Below are 15,503 nucleotides of genomic sequence, written 5' to 3' on the forward strand. Positions count from 1 at the left end.
TCAAAGGCAAACAGATCTCCCCATAGTGGCTTCTTCATAGCGGTCAGGTTCATTCCTTCAGAGTGCCAGACACTACAAGTAGACTATACAACACCATTTTCTATTTTAAAGTTTCTAAAGGGTGTGAGATGTGTGTTTTTTCAGTTAAAATTCCATTGATTTACACTTTGACAGGCAATGAGGAACCGCAGGCTTGTCGGTGTTGCAAATGTGCCGATTAACTGTGAAAATGACTGCGGGTTGCATGGAAATTGGGTACAAAACACTGAATTCTTGATTTGATTTGTGGCACGCATGGAGAAATTTGAGACCGAATGGGCGTTGTGCTTGTGTACTTTGTCTAACATGGTTAATATTTTGAGAAAAGACATGCAAAATTGTCTAGATTGGTTTTAGATCACATCTTTAATTTAACCAATGGATAAACACTTGAGAAAATGTCAAACCATTGAATGTATTGGAGCTTTAGCACTTGGTTCCACAGTCAGGGTGGTTGGTTTGCTGCAAACACCTCACTAAGTGCTCACAGATGGTGTAAAGTTGGCAGACATAACTGTCCCTATACCAAATACTCTCACAACTCCACAAGACGTCTCATGACCAGGTTCTCATTTCACTTGGACCCAAGAACTGGCAGACGGGAGGAAATATTTCCAATATATATTATGTGGAAGGTTAATTGGTAAGGAATACAATATGTCTTTGAGTCCCTGGGTGTCGGTCTCTCTCTCCCTCTCTCTCTCTCCCTCCCTCCCTCCATCTGTCTCTGCCTTCCTGTCCCTCTTCTCTTCTTAACAAGTTACTGAAAAAAATGTGTTTCCAATTAGGCGCTGAGGGAAAAGCCAACAACTGAACTGTGAACACTACAAGAAATGTCTCCTAGCAGCTCGTTTGGTCTGATATCAAGTCTTAAATTGTAATTTTCCACAAAGTAATTGGATGATTTGTCAGATTTTATTGATCTGATCTGAACACTTGTTTGCGAATCAGATTCACCTGTTTTCAGGCTTAAAGTGAAGGAAAAAGCACACAGTCACCAGCTTCAGTGTAATATCGCCTCAAGAAAAGTTAGTTTGCACTGAAAACTAACTTTTAGTCCAGAAATCGCCTTTGCAGGTTGAGAGAAATAAGATGGAAAAGCTTCAATGCCTCTCTTTGTGGGTAAAGCTGTAGTTTTTGTAGTGTGTGTGTGAGGGCGTGTGTGCGTGCGTGTGTGTGACGTCATGCGCAGACAAAGGTCCTCTCCTGTGGAGTGTGTGTGGCAGGCAGTCGCTCGGTCCGGGAGACGGAGCTTGGTGGAGCAGTCGCGCCAGCGCAGAGAGGCACGGAGACACCGAGACACCGAGCAGCGAGCAGCCCGACTGGAAGCGACACACAGCGGCCAAAGACACACGTCAGACTGCTGAGGGGAAGAAAAGTGGAGGAAAGTTTGTGCATTTTAAGATGAAAGGGTTACCTGGCAACACCTCGGACTCGGACTACACACCGCTGCGTCTTTGACATCGCAGTTGCGCAGGAGTTTGTCAGCTGGAGACACTTCAGGAACCTCGAAACCCAACGGAACTTTGGACATCCAGGATCCAGCCTGGGAGTAAAGCTGAACACACCGACACACTGCTCTCTCTCTCTCTCTCTGGACACACACGCACACTCGCCGTAAGTATTTCAGCTCGAATCCCGCTTGAATGACTCTTTGTAATGTCACAGAAAAAGTTACCATCTGTTTTGGGACTTGAACGCGCCTCTGCATGCATTTCACAGAACTGAAGTTGTTTTTGCGTAATCTAAGTGTACCTGCCACGTAGACATTCAGATAAAGTTATATTAGGATGGTTGACGCACCGTTACATCGCTTGTGCGCCTTTTAGAAGCGAAATGGGACGCAGCCGGGACCGAGGGACGAGTTCTCCCAGAGTCCCGTGATCGGTATCAAACGCGGGAACAGGAACAATATTAGTGTAAGGGAGTAACCGGGGAACCGTTGAGCTCGGGAGTGAAAAGGTTTGACATCTGTCTTGATTTTCCACGCTGATGTGCATTCTAAGAATGTGTTTGGAATTTTTTTTTTACTCTTCTCCATCATGGAATGGTCTGACCCCCACCTCACCCTCCCGTAAATCACTGATCCATCATCAGCTGTCCACAGGGAGATGATGTTGTCAGCTGCAGTATAATGAGGTGTCATAGCTGGAACATGATGGCTACTTATTGACAGGCTTCACTCATCTCTGGCCTCCCCAAAGCCCAAACACGCCTCTTTGCTCCGGACCCCTGCTGAGTCTGGACCCGGGCCGGAATCCAGCAAACCGTTTCATGAACTAACAAAACTTCTCCCCGTCTCCTCTTTAATCTACGACTGCGGTTTGGCCCTCGGACCAAAAACAAGATTAGAAATTCTAGATGTGTGAGTTTTAATGCACTCGGCGACTCCCAGCTGGATTCAGAATGAGACTTTAGCCCCAGATCCTCTGATACTCATACTGCAGAGCTGAAGAGTAAGAATTGTCAACATTTATGCATCCGTCTTCACAGTAACACTCGCCCTGGGATTGGAGCCCTCGCTAACTGGGTTCAGGATGTTGTCATTTTTACAATACTGCTTGTCATTAAGATAACAGGGAATTGGAGCTGGGGAGTTTCTGTCTGATAAGATCCACCGACAGTCTGTCTCTAATGAAGCTCTATTTATATGGACTTAAGCTATCAGCATAGAGCTCATACTTACGGCATTAAGGAATGAGCTCATCTAGTCCGTCTGTAGTCTACAAAGTAATGACATTAACATTATTAAAGCTAATGAAGGGAAATCACAACAATCTGCACAGTCAGTGATCACCACATGTAGATGAAGTAACTCTGAGGTTTTTTAAGGATAAAGCGATTAACACCATCTGAGCCTCGGCGCTCTTAGTATGCTGACACTGCTGACTTTGGCTGAGGACTCTGATCCAGCACCAACCCAACAAATGGCTGCTCCTCAACAGCCCCGACAGCTGTGATTTACACGCCCACCAGAGCGCCAAAGCTTAGTGCCTAACAAGGTAAACGTTGGCATTTATGGACCTTTTCTGCCTGAGTCCAGATCGCCATTAACACATTGTTAACCAGTTCGCCTGTTGCTTTGCTTTCAGCTTTTATTGTCATTATCACCTAATGGCACTGCAGATGAAACAATGAGGGACTTGTTAAAGCGCCTCCAGAAGTGATGGATTTGCCTTGTATTTTGTAGTATTGAGGTCCGTTTAGGCAGAGAGTGTTATTACGAACATGCAGTGTCATCTGAGCTTGAGGAAGGGACAGGAAGAGAGAGACGTTGCTTCAGGGCAGCTCCTTCTATCGGCTGCTCCTTTTATTGGCAGCTTACAATTACATGGTTTTAGTCTTTCAATCACACAATGCAGTACAGTCGTCAGTATTGTGTTGGTCTGAATATCATGGCCTTTGTGATGCATTGGCCTTGGTGCTGTTTGCCGCAGTTGTTTGAACTTCAACTTGTCTGTGTTTCATTGTAAAGGCTCAATGTGCTCAAAGACTCTGTACTATGTACTTTGGTTCTCGTGGTTTCTTCTCTTGTGGGTAAAATGTGGTTGTAGGATCATAGGATCATGGCCTTATCTAGTTTGTTAAATGTCAATTAAATTCCCATGACTAAAAGAAACTGAAGGTCACTCAGTATGTCTACAAGCATTCAATACTCTGAGTATTCAAGCCATAGACATGGGCAAAATTAATGGGATTCTTTTGTTCTGCGAGGTCACATGACGTGTATTATAATTGGAGAATGAGGGAATTCACACTTAGGCAACATACTTTGATTAAGATGTTAGCAGACCAGAGTCAGAGAAGTATCAACTTCCAGTACAGTCACATATTCCATAGATAGTTTGATGGGTCCTATTTAATACTCCCAAATTGATGCAAACACCCATTTGGTCGGTGTGTGTGTGTGTGTGTGTGTGTGTGTGTGTGTGTGTGTGTGTGTGTGTGTGTGTGTGTGTGTGTGTGTGTGTGTGTGTGTGTGTGTGTGTGTGTGTGTGTGTGTGTGTGTGTGTGTGTGTTCTGAGAAAGACTGATCACCTACCACCCACTGCCACAGACATTACATTACATTACGATCATTTGGCAGACGCTTTTATCCAAAGCGACTTACATTACATTACCACCCTTCGCAGAGGGGGGAGCAATTGAGGGTTCGTGGCCTCGGCAGGGGCTCGAACCGGCAAGCGGAAGCTCTACCCACTGAGCCACTGCCTCCCTTAGCCACAGGCCTCAGGGGATCTTTGATGCTGCAGAGGTGTGAAAGCCTTTTTCATCTCTGTGGATGAGTCAGTCATGTTGGTTGCAGAATGTTGCGTCGCCTCACAATCAAACTATTTTGACTGAATAGTTTGTCCTTAACTGTTTAACCACGTGTGTTACGGACTCAGCATGTTGCAGATCTATAGAAGCAGTGCGTTAGGATGCGCTCAGGGCATTTAGGGGCCTGTGGGTGTGTTACAGTTGTATAATCTGCAACTGTTTCTGTGTATAAGTGTACTTGGGTGTGTGTCGCATGAAGGTGTATACATGATGTTGGAAAAAGTGGATTTATTGCCTTATTTGCGGTCCAGTCAGAGTTTTAAAGTGCCTGTAAATGTACTGAATGGTTAATTCATGCTCTGACTCCCTCTGCCCTCTTTCAAACCAATACAATGAGATAATGCTTTTCAAGTGTGTGTTCCCGAGAGTGTTATTGTTATGGTTTCAATTGTGATGTCATTTACAATTAAGTGTCACAACACTTTAGTATTATATATTGCCTTCAATATATAGATAATATAACCTTCAAGCATTCATAGATCAGACTTTGTCACCACGGTGATGACATGGCAGCGCTCAAAATATGGGGGGCTGGGAATTTCTCAAGATGTCAGTGGTTTCCTTGGTAACTGCGAAAGCAGTGCTTGGAGTTGACCGCTGTACAGTTTTGACTAAATAACAAAACTGTGTATTGTATGTATTCATGCCATAATATGTCGATTATGCTGTCAATCCATCAGCACAGGGGAGTTTGGAGAGAAGAAGCGAGTTATGAGCTGGGGGGGACGTCTCACTAAATGCTTTTCCACCCTCCCGTTTTTTCTCTTTAAATCTCAAGGAATCCCTCAAAGCTAAACCCCATTGTCTCTCCTCAAGATGGCAGTTTTATGGTTCCCCTACACGAGTGCTGACGTTCGTCAGAAGAAAGGATCCTTGAGAAACATCTGTGTTGTGATTAGCCAAAGCACGATCCCTCCTCCCCCTCGTCTAAGGACCTGCATTCCACCCATTCTTACTCCCAAAGTTCAGATTGCATCCACATTCATTCAGGTAACCCAGTCGCCTTCTGAGCTTTCGATTCAGAGGCTTTCAAGGCCATTGGAGCATTCTGCAAGCTTTACAGTGATTATAAAGGAGGTAACTGAGAGAAAGAGTCATGTTATCTTTATTATTTTCATGGTAGTCTTGTTTAAGTTCATAGCGTTCTCATTGTCATACTTGATGCCAAACTCCGCATTGGTGTTGCTACATGCTGACACACGTTTTGTCATTTTAGGGGATTACATACTGTGACCAGTAGGGGAAAATCTGGTGCCGGTAACATAAATCGCAGATAGTCATCTTGTAACACTTACAAACCTCCTTCTGATTTGGCGCCGCAGTGTAAACAAAGATGGTGACAATCAGCTGCAGCAGTGACGATGGAGATGGTGCACGAGGTCATTGATAGACTCAGCCATCAGCTTTGCCTCGCGATGGTCGGCCATTATTCGGGTTTCCAAACGTTGACATTGCTGTCTTTAAATTGTCGGTTTTGTATCTTGTGAATGTGTGACATGACTTCTGGAGGATGTGCACAGGATCCATGTAGCAGCTCAATTGTGTTAATAAGCTCTCTCTATTTTATTGATGAGTTGGTTTCTGACGGGTATGATTTGAAATTCACCTCTGTGGTTGGTGATGGTTGCCATTTCTAAGTTCCAGGGAGAAGCTCTTTGTCTCATTACCCTTCATGTTAAGTAGCCATATGTGTTGTGGTGATGTATCACTTGTGGGATGACTGATGTTGATGGTCTCTTAATGTAATGGTACTTCTTAGGCAGGAAGTATAGACGTTCCGATACATTGTTATTGTAGCCGTTTCACCATCTGGCACTGATAACCGTTTCATAATCTATTGTACTGAAGTTTGTCTTATAACTCATTTTTCATTCAACTGTGTCTCAGCAGGCAGAAGTGGTTTTGACAGGAAGCAGTCGATGCCATTTTGGTGTCACTACCTTCCTTCCTGTTGTTAGTGGCATTATTATAAGTCTGTGTTGTTCTCTACATCAGAGGCTTTATCAGTTTGCCAGCAGCGTCCTGGAAGCCGCTGCAGAATTGCTTAGAATGTAATTCCATTTTTCTTATTTGCTTATGGGAAACGCCCCAATCAGTCTGTTAAACATATGCAGTCAACTGAGAGGATAAGAAGAAGAAGAAGAAGTAGAGAGGGAGTCAGGCAGGCACACTCCCACACAAACACAGGTTGGTACACACATACAAGCCTCCTGCCAGCCCAGTGTGCTCTCTGTTTTTACTCCACTCTAGGGTTTGGAGCAATGAATCCCTCCTCCCTTTCCCCTGCTGTCCTCCCACCAGCCTCTCCTGCCGTCTCTTCATTCCTTAATTCATTTCAACACATTCCCTGTCTCCTCTGTTTTGCCGCTTGGCAGGGGGGGAAGACTGTTGCGCTGTGTGTGTGTGTGTGTGTGTGTGTGTGTGTGTGTGTGGGTGGGTGTGGGGTAGAAGCTTGTCCACCGAATGGCATATGTTAAGTGTTTGCATGTCTTTCAACTTAGGAGGTCTCCAGTCAGTCAGGGGTAAGACTAGAATTCCTGAATCTGCAAGAATGAGGAAAACTTTCTCATCCCTGTGAAAAGCATTACTGCCTCTCCATGGATACACAGATTTTCCCTTTACATGTTACAAAGTTGCAAAGACTGTCTGCCACTTCTGGATAGTTAAGCAGCTCCCGGTCTGAGCTGTGAGCGTTGCTATCAGTTCTCTCTGTCCTTGAGTCTGGCAGGCTGTTACAAATTCAAGGACAGAATTGTTGTGACTGGATTTAATACGATTCTGACATTTACATGACTCACTTGTTCAACTTGCTTATGAGGCGCAACTCAGCAGGTGAGGAAACGCTTGCAGAGGCTTCTTACACGGAATGATTCACTTACATGCTTGAGTAACTTCATCCTCTACGCCCATTTAAGACGGTTTTTGATCCTGATCCTGTTGTTGCTGAACGCACAATTAAGTTATCAAGCTGAGGTCATATTCAGTGCAAATATGAGGGAAGTGAGAGAAATGTAGGTTTCCCTGAAGTTGCACAAAATAAATAGTGCTACAGATTGACCACAAACTGAATTTCAAATATAGAATAAGTGGAATGACCCTTTAAATGCAGAAAATAGACATTTGCGGTGAGCGTAAGTGACGATATACAACATTTGATGAGAAATGATGATGAAACTCTTTGGGGTCGAACCCTGAAATCCCTGCGGGCCACATTGACGTAATGCCACGTTGTTTCAGGGATGTTCTGATGTAATCTGTGGAATCTGTCTCCAATAGTATGATTTCATTAGAGGAGGACCGAGCACACCCAACAAATAAACTGGGAACGAAACCCAACACAGATGGCAGAGGCTGCTGTTCATCTAGATCCAGCCGCTGTCGTATAACGCGGACAAGTGTAGCGGTCGTGATGACATGGCCAAATTTAGTTTTCATCCATTTCGACAGCAAATATCCCTGAAGTAACTGTGAAAGTAATTAAAGTTTATTTTAAATGTCAGATATCATTGGTTTCTCAGAAATCCTGTCGTGCCTGAAGGATTTCACACTGCGGTTGTGACTGACCCTCAGTAAACTTTTTGTTTTGATCGTTTCCTCCAGTTCCTCGCAGATTCTTCCCTATTTACTCAGCAAATAACTTTCAGTTTTCAGGAAATCAGTTCACATTAGTCATCATTTCAAACTATAAACACATGCACATGCGCCCACACACTCACATCATTGTGTTTGTATCCTCATGAGAACCCTGGACTGACAACATCAATGCCTCAAGGTTGAGATGTATACTTCAACTTTATGCCACTACATGCCAGCAGGGGGCACAGAGTGGAAATGAGTCACCTGTTACCAGAACCACACACAGATGCTATTGTGAATATTTCACCAGTTTGCTCGACCTCAAAGTCAAGATTTATATCTCCAAATATGAGCATGTTGGAGTCATTGAGATGATCTGGACAGCTGCACCCTCTTTTGTGCTCATATTCCGCTGATGGTGCCAGTGCAGGTCGGCCATGTTGCTCCACTTACAGCCAGGTGAGAGGAAAGTCCACCCTGCACAAAGAACATCAAAAGAGCCTTTGCAAGACGTCTTTCCTCCCTTCTTTGTACTGTGGCCTTCATCCGCTGCCACTGAATTCGTGAACTTAATTTGAAACTACACCCAACACCACAAACGCGAAAATATTTAGTTCTGTGACTTTGTTAGGGAAACAGCAACAGATCCATCATGCCTGCTTCCACTCCATGTTTTCATACTCGGCCGCTGGGTTTTCACGGAATTATGTTAAACATGCAAGAGGATTTTACAATGAAGAAATATACACAGAAGATGCAGGACCTTCATGTAAAACTAATAAACATGAGGTAGAAACAGACTTAAGATGTTTAGCTCAGTCAGGCACTCAGCAAGTCTGCGTCATGCGTTTTCTTCCTGAATGGTGTTACGTCAACAGTCGGGCTTAACCTTGTGTACACAGCATGTATTTGTGTCATAGAGCTTATGCATTTGTGGATCTAAACCACTTCTCAGAGGGATTTTCCTGGATTAAATTCCTGCCGTTTAGCCCGAAAACCTGTGTTAGCACGTGGAACAGATCACAGCACAGTTACTTAGGGTGTGTTACGCCGTCCGAAAATTGTGTTTTGGTTGTTGCTAGGCTTTTCCGTGCTGTGATCACGAGGTACTGAATTAGTCAGATTATTGCCACATTGTTATTTAACATTCTGGCTGTGGGTTTGAGCTGAACAGACGTCACTGTGAAAAGTTTATCCCTACCGATTTGTAATGAAGCTGCAGAAAGTGAACTCTTTGCCCTTCTTCCTCTTTTTGTGTTAAGCTTAGGTCGCAGCATTGAGGTCTTGAGGTCTGTTATTTTCTTTTAGAGGTCTATGCTGAAACCTTTGCTGTAATGCGCAGAAATAACATTGATTTTACAGTTCTACTCTCTGTTACTAGAGCAGCAAAGTGCACACAGAGTGAAAAACAGGCTACTTAAGACACAGTTTCTTGAAGTTCCCAAACTTTTTCTGCAGAGGCCCCCTTTTGTAGATCAGAATATTTTCAATTTACTTTTTGATTTTTTTTAGGCTCCATAGTCCCTGCTGCCATCTAGTGGTAACTTTGAGTTGAATGTCTGAATGGTTGTCTATGGCTTACAAATAATGTTTAAAAAACTCCAATAACCATAAAACTATGATCTTGATCCATCTTTAAATCTCGCGTAATGTTCACACAATATTTCTTTTCGTGTTATGTCAGTTTGGAAGTATTTTCAAATCCAATTCGTCTCTTCGATAACTTGTTTTCTGACTTACAATATAATATTCTAAGCAGATCCCCCATTCAATTGAATCTTAACTAGAAACAACACGCAGTTCCTCCTGGTATTGGTTTGTGTTGTGTTCTCGAAACCAGTCACCCTATTCTGCTCTATTCCTTTATTCTATCCGGTTTTATTCCCTCCTTGTCTGTTCTGCTTGGATTTCAGCCAGCAGATTTAGTAAGTGAATATTTGTGCTGTGACTTGGGGGGTTTTGTGTGATGAGATGTTTGTGCTTAAGAGTTGGACGACTCTCATCAACTGACGAGCTGTGAATCAGTGCGTCAGGCCCACAGTCACACATGACTCAACACCGGCTATCAATCCAACCGTTGTGCAGAGCTCTCCCGGCAGGCAGCAACTGTTCGAGGGTGGGTGCGAGTGTGAGGGTGTGTGTGTCTGTGTGTGTGTGTGCGTCTGCTTGTTAAGGAGAAAGTAAGAGAAGCAAAACCTGTGTGTAAGTGTGCATGTGTGTGTTGTATTTGGGGTTGCAGAAGTCCTGTTTTGTAGCGCTCTCTGCTTTCTGGGGTGGGAGAACAGGAACAATGGGGCCATTGTGTGCAGAGCTGGCAGAGTGGAGAGGGGGAGAAGAAGGAGGAGAGAAGGGATGAGGAGAGGGAAAGAAGGAAATGGGACAGGAAAAGGCGAATGGACCAAAGTAAAAGTGATGATATGGGGCAGACAGGAAAGGTAGCGGGAGAGAGAATGGGAAAGAAGTGGATGAAACGGGGGGCAAGAGGAGGACGATGGTATGCTGTAAACGGTTGAGGGGAGAGGAAAGGAAGCAAGGAGGGGGGAAGTGCACAAGTAAGGGGAGAGAATGAGAGAAAAGGAGGAGCAGACATTGTTACACAAGAAACAAGGTGAGGTGAGCTTGGAGGAGACCAAAAATGGAGGTGCAATTAGAGGGAAAGGCTGCACCACAGTCCAAGTTTCCCCCACAGACGACGCTAAACAACAACACGCTGGCATACCAGCCGGAGCTTTGAAATGTTCTCCATTTCACTTGTCATGCGTTTGGTATCCACTTTGCAGCCACTTAGCCAAGTCTGAATTTGCGGATCACGCTCACGACTCCTCTGTAAAGCTTTCAAAACTGAATGTAGCCAATGAATCACCATGTCGGCGCTGAGATGCAAAGAAAACCGCCGGCGTTATCACAGCTCTCCCTGCAAATGGCCGCCACGTGTCTCCTGACATGTAGGCTGCGGTGTGTATTTGCAATTCAGCCGTGATAGGTTTGCCTTTAATGCGGCCTCAGATGTAAGCAGAGAAGCTAATTGTTCACCAGAGAATAAGAGGTAGAGCTAAACTACAGGCTGACCCACGTATCAACAGTAAGTACATAGAATTTTACATGTGAGCTTCAAAGCCGTCGCCTCAGAGTTTCTATCAGATTCAGATGTTCCTCCGTTCTACCTCTCATAACTCACTCACATCAAAGTTTGCTGGGGATCTGAACGGCTGCAGTTTGTGTCATCTATAACCTTTACCTTTTTAAGAGTCCTGATCATAAGTTACATTCATTTATGGATTTCTTAAGCAGCTTTGTCACTTTTGTTGCAGATGAAAACGAAAAATTGTTTCAAAGCCAAAAACCGCAGAGCAGAGAATTATGGGAATATGGAATTATGGGATTCCAGGGGGATTTATAGTCCGCTTGACGTCCACTTGACGAATCAGAAAACAATGGTGGTCTGTCGGAGCGTTTACATCCAAATGAGCTTCATATGAAAAGGTTGAGTTTGTGTGATTACATCATGCACATGCGAGCTGTAGGTAGGTGAGCGTTAGACGAGATACGACCAGTCCTTGTAGTTCGTACTGTATATATAAATATCAGTATCACGTCGCAGTTGTAGCCAAACATGTGTCTGCTGCAGTAATTAATGTCCACAAACACAGACGAGACCCATGAGAAACATGTCAAATCTAAAATGCACTGGAATTCCCCTTACAGGTTCGTTCTTGCAGAGCTACAGCATATTGGCTATATTTTCATAAAAAGCAGAAGGTTTGTTGATTGATAGTGGGAGCAGATCTGGGTTAAGATACTGTTTTGAAATGGACTCGGGTTGCGGTTCCAAGCTGGACTCGACCAGACCCGATGTCAGACAAGTGCAAGTAATAGTCACCGCCTTCACCTGCAGCTTTACTGGCGACGCGCCGCACCCTCATGCTTGGTGAGTTGGCATGATGTTGTTCCCACGTTGTTTAATCTGCCTGCGGTCCACTGGGCCTGTGGGAGCGGAGCCACCAGACGCATGAAACCGCTACTCCTTCACTTCGAAAGGAGCCAGACGGAGGTGGTTTGTGCATCTGATCCCCAAGAAGGTGTTTCAGTGCTAGGAGACCACGGGGCTGACCCAGAATCTGAACCTGAAAGGTCAAAGAACATCTGGAGAAGGTTGGATTGAGGGACATCTGGGCTACTTTGCTAAATTTACTGCCACCCAAAGTTTTAACCCCCCCAACAACTAAAGGAAAGTCGTCCATATGCGGTCTGTGGTGTCCAGCACTGATGGACTGCAGGAGAGAACGCTGAGGCTGCAGCAGCTGTTAGTGTGACTCCTTGTTGACTTTTTCCAAAAGCTTTCAATGCTTTAGGGTTGTAAAAGTATTTCTTTCTATAAAAGAGGATGCATATCAACATACAGTATGTGCTGAGTAAGTGTGTGTGTGTGTGTGTGTGTGTGTGTGTGTGTGTGTGTGTGTGTGTGTGTGTGTGTGTGTGTGTTTAATTAGGCGTATGACATGAATATACAGATGCAGTCCTGGTGCTGATGCTTGAGTAATGACCTCACTTATATGGATTCCAGGGTGGTCCTTTCATAGCTTGCCCACCCCCCTCACACACACACACACACTCGCCCTCTCTCTCTCACACACACACACACACACACACTTCATGCTGCTTGTCTCCCTATTCACACGACCAGACTTTATCACAGGACGCTAACAAGCATGAAGAGAGTGTGTTGACACACATTCAGGAACAACAAGCATTTTGTTCTCCGTCTTTAACACCAGGGCGGCAACAGCCTTCTGTGTGGTGACAGACGTTACACACATAGCACACACATCACACGCATACTCCCAAGCCTTTCCCCTCACATTTTTACGCACACACTCACATTCACTTGGATGCTTGGACAATCCAGTCATTCAAACTTTCTCTTTAATAGTACACGTATACACCCTAGTACAGGCACACCTACATATAAAATCCCCTCACTTTCCCCCCGCTCAGGCTTTCTCTTTACAACACCCAAGCAACGGCTGTTCCACGTCTGCACTCACACACACACACACGCGCTCGCACACACACAATGACAGGATCTCTCCTCGCAGGCTCCACACTTTCAAGGGTCTGATGAAAGTGTTTGGAATGTGTACTGAGAGGCCAGTGACACTTCCTTTGCTTTCTAGTAGTGACTATTCCCCTCAGGCATCTAATGCTCTGGTGACTGATCCCACCGGATATATAATGACCATGAACCGCCGATGACAAGCATAATAAATGGCCTTTCATCTGCAGCCTTACTTGTCTCACCATTATGGATCTATTCTGAATTAGTGTTGCAGCGGTCACTCAGCTGCTCCTTTTAAGTGCTTTTAATGGTCAATTTATTGCTTCCTCAGGACGTACATAACGATTAAAAACCTCCAAACTACATCTATTAGACAAAATCTGTCTTTTCTAGACTGACAAACATCTCAGAGATGCCATAGTCGAGACAAGAGAGGTCAATTTCATTTGAAAACTTTTTCAAACCACAAAGGGAATAAAACATTGTGAATAATAACAACATGAGCTTCCCCACCACAAAGAGGGAAAAGCTGCTTTCTGTGCATCATTATAGATTTATCTTGTGCAATTCATGCTCGTTTTGAAAGGTGGTTTGTACATGAGGAATTACTTTATCTGGAAGATCCCTAGCAAGTTTCTTTTTTGTACTTGCACCGTGTGTGAAGAAGATGAAGATTACAGCGAGCGATGCCGACTCTGAAACAGACAAACAAGCAACTTAACTTTGGCTGATGATTCTTTTTCCTGAGAGACCGCGATAAGACCCAGGAGCTCTAACAAAGACATCAATGTGTCTCACACCGCGCTGCCTTCTGTTGTCTGCAATTCTGTGTTCTGATAAATGTTTCACCGAGAGTTACAAACAAGCGTGAACAATGGGCCCCATGATCAGGTGAAAACAAGCAGCTGGTGGCCCCGTGTTTCCTCAGTATCCAACAACAGATCTGTTAGATACAAAGAGCAAACATGGAAGGAGCCTGAAAGCAACTTGTCTCATTGTGAGGCGATGTTAGATTGTCCAGCAGACTTGGCTAAGACAAGTCAGACATGTGAGGCATGAGGTCATGGCTGAGGCAACGCAGTTTGTTTTCAGTTCCAGCATTTATCTCATCTCATGAGTGAATATGACGTACATCACGGCAGATGAGGTCGAGATATGTTCCAAAGGATATTAAGAGTTTATGATTCGATCAGATTAAGAAAAGCCAAGAATTCATCCAATCAGAGCAGAAGGTTTGAGAGTTCAACTCTCAGCTTGACATAAAGGCTCCATAAGAGGCGGAGGAGAGGATTGGGAGATTTTCGCCGATGTGAAATTTTTAGATTTTACAATACACAAATTGTGATTACATGCAATAAATGGAATAAATCAATTTAGTCAAATGTCATACAGACAATAATGTGTCAAAATCAGCATTTTTCATGTCAGCTCACTTTAGACTTCGTACAATTCTGCAAGTATTTAACCATGTATGTAACCTTTTAAAGCTCCTCCACCATCAATCTTTATCATTCTGTCCATGTTTACGTCTTTGAATCGTCAGGACAAAACAAATAATCCCAAGTACTCCGTCTGTGTGTAATTGAAATGAACTTTAGAGCTCAAAATCCAAACAGTTGATGTTTATATTCACCCCTTTTAGAGCAAATACAGGGCCGGGCCACTGACCGTGAATCTAATGTAAACAAATGATAAAACATGGAATAATTAAGAAGTTTAAGTCTCCTCAGCAATGATCAGGTCAAGTTAGTACACAAAGCAGATATCTGTGGGTTATGTGGGGTAACATCAGTCAGCACTGCAATATGGGTAATAGATTGATACAGCTGTTATTTTAGTCAATGAAATAACGTTTTATAGCTACTACAAGCAAACGTGACTGCAGATGGAGTTTCTTATCTGATCGCTTCAGGAAATTGTGGATATAAACAGAGAGCAGAAATGTGTTTATTTAATTGATTAGAACTTCCTCCAGAGTGTTGTTGGTGCGCTGCCATGCCTAATACACACCAGCTCGGCCTGAGGGGATTAAACACACCCATTAAGGATGTAAGACAAAGCCAGAGTTATGAGCTGCTGTGTAATTGATCGGTAATATTGCTTTTGGCTTGAAAGGAGATAAAAAGAAGAGATAGATTTATTGTATACAACACTGTTGGCTGTGGAACAAAGCACGGCGATGAAGAGCATTATGGATTCTAGCTACGGGCAGAGTGATTCTTCTATCACGGCCTTCAAACCCGTATTGAAAAGCGTTCCTCTGCAGATGAATTCTGGAAGTTAAAAATGTTTTTGGCAAACACCAGCGAGGATAATTCACAGCTTTCAGCGCTGCCTGGCTCCCAGGAGGGTGCTTTTCCTTTTCATGTGTATTTTTAAAAAGACGAAGGTTAAAAATTGTTTTCTCAGCGCTGCAATTTATCCCAAGTGGGAGAATTGTGTTGTGTTTGCTGACAGGCAGAGAAGAGTTAAATAGAGAAGAGAGAGGATTTCCACGAAAACACTGGCCGTG

At 43.9% G+C, this 15,503-nt stretch overlaps 1 protein-coding gene across 1 annotated transcript in view; it reads left to right on the forward strand.

Moving 5' to 3' along the window:
- The first annotated feature begins 1,215 nt into the window (after window positions 1-1,215).
- The window catches only part of lpar1 (lysophosphatidic acid receptor 1), a 29,319-nt gene continuing 15,031 nt past the window's right edge, over window positions 1,216-15,503 (forward strand). The window contains exon 1 of the mRNA XM_076164244.1: window positions 1,216-1,656. The gene's annotated coding sequence lies outside the window, so the exon portion shown is untranslated. The remainder of the gene's footprint in view (window positions 1,657-15,503) is intronic.

This window comes from Genypterus blacodes, unplaced genomic scaffold, assembly GCF_046128005.1.
Source record: "Genypterus blacodes isolate CSIRO-AG114 ecotype Tasmania unplaced genomic scaffold, CSIRO-AGI_Gbla_v1 ptg000133l_1, whole genome shotgun sequence".
Classification (NCBI taxonomy): domain Eukaryota; kingdom Metazoa; phylum Chordata; class Actinopteri; order Ophidiiformes; family Ophidiidae; genus Genypterus; species Genypterus blacodes.